The following is a 5,456-nucleotide window of genomic DNA, read 5'->3' as shown; positions in this document are numbered from 1 at the left end:
TTCCTTCTTTTTGATTAGCTGTTGTTTTTGTTTTGTCTTCAATGATAAGATTTATCTATAGTAACTTTTAATAATGTTTAACTGAATAGTTGAATTCAAGTAAAATGCAGAATGAGCGAAGTTGGATGTATAACAAAAATTTGCCTAATCGTCAGGGGTTAACTCCTGAGTTTATCACTGGACTGAGGCAATTTTTAAATTTTGCATCTACTCAAATTTTTAAATTTTGCAATTTTTTTCTCATATTTACTTCTTTACACATTAATCAATGGTTTTTTAACTTTTCAACTTTGCCATTTGTAGGTTAAGTCTGTTGTCTTCTTGCACTGTTCCACTGTCAATGTATGAGATGACTTATCTTTGACGTAGACTAATCTATATGATTATTAGTTGTGCACTGGTAACAAAATTAAAGCATAACTAGGCAATATGAATGGAGTCTCTAATACTCTGACTTTATTTTTGTCCTAATTTTATAATGTTGTTTGTGCAGGTCTCAATTTGGTGTGATCTCACTGTAGTTGAAGGCAGCTGTATTTGTTCACTTCTTTTCGGTATTCCTAAGTTCATTAATATGCATTTACTGATCTATATATACAGTTAGCTTTAAATAATTATGTTATAGTTGTTTAATTATATAAAGTTAACTTTAAATAATTATGTTAAAGTTAGCTTTAAATAGTTGTTTAATTGTGTTCCTTCTTTTTGATAAGCTGCTCTTTCTTGTTTTGTCTTCAATGATAATGATGCATAAAAGTTCTGAATTTGATCTATGTACAATCTCAAAACTATATAGATACATAAAAGTTCTATATTTCATCTAGAATTACATCACACTATTCTAAAATTCTTTACTAGATAACGATGCATCCTCCTACTTTAAAATTTTGCAAAGAGTTGTTAAAAATGTGCTAAAGTTATTCATATGAAATTGTCAACTAGTTAACACAATGAAAGGAACAATTATTTTAAACATCCTTTAGTTTACATTAAATACCAACCAAAGATAAAACTATAAATTCAGCAAATTAAAATGAAAAATAAAGTTAACTAAGTGAGAAATTTGAACCCTAATACCATACTTCACAAGATCTCTCTCTCTTTCTCTCTATATGATGTGCCAATTATATTAGGTTGTATCATAGTTACGATACATGTACTTAGTTTCAAAATAATTCTTATAATTTTATTTACCATTGCTATGACATGGATGATTCATATCGTTGGTAAATATGACTTTTATTAGAATTAGGGCTTTTATTAGAATGTTTAAGGAATTTCACATTTATGTTTTGTTTTTAATTATTCTTTTTACATGGCTATATCGTATAATATTTACAATCTTTCTTGTTACACATAATCTAGTTTATTTGTTTGTTGTTATGTAGGCAAAGGAGATTTTATGGGGATCAAAGATTTTGTGGCACACGAATATGACTTGGGTTGATGTGTTGGGGATCAAAGTTATGTATTCTTAGTGTTGTTAGATGGATGATGGACTTGGGTTGTTGAACTTGTAAACTTTGTTGAACAAGATGGATCTTGTATGTAAACTTTGTTGAAATCTTTATATTTCTTGAATTATGAGTTGATGTGTTGATGTTAAATTAGGATGTGTTGAATGTTAAATTAGGATGTGTTGATGTTAAATTAGGATGTGTTGAATGCATATTATTTTTATGTATTTGGATTGTATTGCAGAAATAAATTGAAGCTGGAAAAAAATATTTGATATAGGGACGAATTTGGCAACGAAAATGAGTTGTCCCAATTCTATCGTAATTTGGGACAAAATTATTTTCGTCCCAGAATTCGTCCCAGATTTTGGGACGAATTTTGGGACGAATCCACAAAATTCGTCCCAAAATCTGGGACGAATCTACAAAATTCGTCCCAAAATTCGTCCCAGATTTTGGGACGAAAATTTATCATATGATTATAAAAAATTTGGCAAGTTTTTGTTGCCAAATTAGTTGCCAATTTTGCAACAAATTTATTTTTCATTGCAAACTTAGGAACAAAATGGCAACAAAAATCTGCGACGAATTCTGGGACAAATTTTGAATTCGTCCCAAATTTCGTCCCAGATTTTGGGACGAATTTTGGGACGAAAATTTATCTTATGATTGTCAAAGAATTTGGCAAGTTTTTGTTGCCAAATTCATTGCCAATTTTGCAACAAATTTATTATTCGTTGCAAACTTAGGAACAAAAATGGCAACAAAAGAAATTTTGTCACCGAATTTGTCCCCAAATTCATTCCAATATTAGGGACAAACTTGGCAACAAAATATAATTTGTCACCGAATTCGTCCCCAAATTTGTTGCAAAAATAGAGACAAATTTGGTGGAAATTTTATGTGAATTCGTCCCCAAATTCGTTCCTAAGTTTGCAACAAAAATAGTTTTCGTTGCTAATTTGTATACTTTTTTGCAACGAATTTGGGGACGAAAATTTTATTCGGCGCCAAATTCGTCCCCAAATTCGTTCCCAAATTTGCAACAATCCATAATTCGTTCCAAAAGTTGGCATCAACCATTTTGGGACGAAAAAATTTTCGTCCCAATTTTTGTCCCTAAAATTTTTGCAACGAATTTTTTTTTAAAATTCGTCCCCAATTTTGTCCCAAAATGTCTTATTTTTTGTAGTGCTTGAAGAAGTCGTTGACCCTAGGTTGACCATATGATCTTTTCATTGGCTTGAAAAGATCGTATTAGGGCCATCACCTCATCACAAAATAATTAGTTATCTATCATTGCTTGTGTATGTGATGCATGATAATGTAGGATAATTAGTGTCTTGATGCGTATAAGATACGAATCCACGATTAGATTTGATCTTAATCAAGTCAACTCGATATGCCTACCAAGTTTTGATACCCATCACTACCTCGATCATTTGTTGTTGTTGAATCTGCCAAAGCAGAGCAACGCATATTATCTTAGTAGGGTGTGGAGGGACAACCTTGGTCCCGCCTATAAAAGCTTGGGTGAGTACAAACTCAATTAGATTGAGCAACTAGTTAACTCAATTGGATTGAGTTAAACTATAGGCATTTTCCAACGGTTGGACGATAGGATAAAAATCATATTTATACTAAATCTTGGGTGATTTAGCCAAAGCCAACTCAAGTTTTAATATAAATGAGTTTTTTGATCCTATAAACAAGAGTTGCATAGAGATGTAATTGATAATTCGTTATCTACCGATCATACTAAGTCTTGGGCGATTTAGCCAAAGCTAACTCAAGGCGTAGTACGATGTGGATCTTGTCCCATAAGAATTATAGCTAATTGGTATGAATCCAGTAGTGTGGTTTGACCACATCCATGACTTGATTCTACAAAAGCCCTATAATTCAGTGGAAGCATCATTTAGTTAAAGGTCTAATTAAATGATAAATGGAATATGATATTTACTTTCTGCATTATTTCTGTTATAGATTTCCATGTCGATAAACACGAACACCTTCTCCCTGCGTTTTATCCTTGACAAGGACAAGCTCAATGAAGCTAATTTCCTGGACTGGTACAGGAATCTGAGAATCGTTCTCACACAAGAAAAAAAACTATACGTCCTGGAGCAGCCCATTCCGGAGGCACCTCCTACCACTGCCACGCGAGCTGGCCGAGATGCTTATAAGAAGCATCAAGATGACGCATTAGATGTGTCATGCCTCATGCTCGCAACCATGAACTCTGAGCTTCAGAAGCAACATGAGTTGATGACTGCTTATGACATGATTGAACATCTTCGTTAACTATATCAAGGACAAGCAAGACACTGGAAGAGGAACTGCAAAGGATACCTGGAAGATCTTAAGAAGAAGAGAAATAAGATTTCTACTTCAAGTATACATGTTATAAAAGTCAATCTCTCTATTTCTTCATCGTGGGTATTAGATACCGAATGTGCTTCTCACATTTGTACTAATGTACAGGCACTGAGAAATAGCAGAGCATTGACGAAGGGCGAGATAGACCAACGAGTAGGTAATGGAGCATGGGTTGTTGCTGTTGCTGTAGGAACTTACTTTCTATCTCTGCCCTCTGGGCTTGTACTAGAATTAGATGAATGTTGTTATGTGTCTGCTCTTACAAAGAACATCATTTCAGTCTCTTGTTTGGACAAGAAAGGCTTTTCTTTTGTAATAAAGAACAAATGTTGTTCTGTTTATTTAAAAGATATGTTCTACTATAGTGCACCTCTAATGAACGGACTCTACATTCTAGACTTAGAGAACCCCATCTATAACATAAGTACCAAAAGGTTCAAGTCAAATGAAATGAACCAAACCTATCTCTGGCTTTGTCGCTTATGTCATATAAATGAGAATCGCTTATCTCAGCTCCATAAAAATGGTTTGTTGGACTCATTTGATTTTGAATCATATGAGACATGTGAGTCATGCCTACTAGGCAAGATGACCAAGACTCCCTTTAGTAGACACAGCGAAAGAGCGACTGACTTGTTAGGGCTTATACATAGTGATGTATGTGACCCTTTCAATGTCGCTGCCAGAGGTGGTTATAGGTACTTCATCACATTTACTGATGATGTCAGTAGATATGGTTATGTGTATCAGATAACACAGAGATCACAATCCTTTGAAAAGTTCAAAGAATTCAAGAATGAAGTACAAAACCAGCTAGGCAAGTGTATTAAAATACTTCGATCAGATCGAGGTGGTGAATACCTTAGCCATGAGTTTCGTGACTATCTAGCTGAGTGTGAGATTCTATCCCACCTCACTCCTCCTGGAACACCACAGTGGAATGATGTATCTGAAAGGAGTAATCGTACCCTATTAGATATGGTACGATCTATGATGAATCACACAGATCTTCCTATATCCTTTTAGGGATATGCTCTAGACACAACAACCTTCACACTTAACCGTGTTCCATCCAAGGATGTGATAAAAACACCATATAGGATATGGACTGGGAGAGATGCCCAGGTGTCTTTTATGAGGATTTGGGGTTGTGAGGCTTACGTTCGACGTCAAGTCTCAGACAAATTGGGACCCAAATATGATAAGTGTTATTTTATAGGATATCCCAAGGAAACGAAGGGATATTACTTCTACATTCCAGTCAACACAAAGTAGTTGTGGCTAAGACTGAGGTTTTTCTAGAAAGGGACTTTGTTTTTAGAAAAACTAGTGGGAGTACGTTCAATCTTGAAGAAGTTCAAGATATGGACCATAGCACTGAAGCCTTGATGGAAGTTGAACTGCAACCACAAAGTGTTGTGGATGATGAGATTGTTCCACAAGGAGTTGAGGAACAACAACTAGTTCAAGTAGACATACCTCTTCGCAGGTCTGATAGGGTACGTCGTCGGCCTGAGAGATACTCATTTCTCTTGTCTGACCATGATGACGCTATGCTCATTGAGAATGAGCCCACCTCTTATCAGGAAGCTGTGATGAGATCAGATTCTGAGAAATGGC

General features: G+C 34.8%; 1 long non-coding RNA gene across 1 annotated transcript; it reads left to right on the top strand.

The window, feature by feature from the left end:
* The first annotated feature begins 410 nt into the window (after window positions 1-410).
* Window positions 411-1,584, top strand: LOC122040092. Its single transcript, XR_006128505.1, has 2 exons — window positions 411-554; window positions 1,389-1,584. It is a non-coding gene; the product is annotated as an uncharacterized LOC122040092 (long non-coding RNA).
* The last annotated feature ends 3,872 nt before the right edge of the window (window positions 1,585-5,456 follow it).

The sequence above is a fragment of the Zingiber officinale genome, chromosome 2A, assembly GCF_018446385.1.
Source record: "Zingiber officinale cultivar Zhangliang chromosome 2A, Zo_v1.1, whole genome shotgun sequence".
Classification (NCBI taxonomy): Eukaryota; Viridiplantae; Streptophyta; class Magnoliopsida; order Zingiberales; family Zingiberaceae; genus Zingiber; species Zingiber officinale.
Note: the sequence above shows the minus strand (reverse complement) of the source record. Positions and strands in the feature narration are given on the sequence as shown.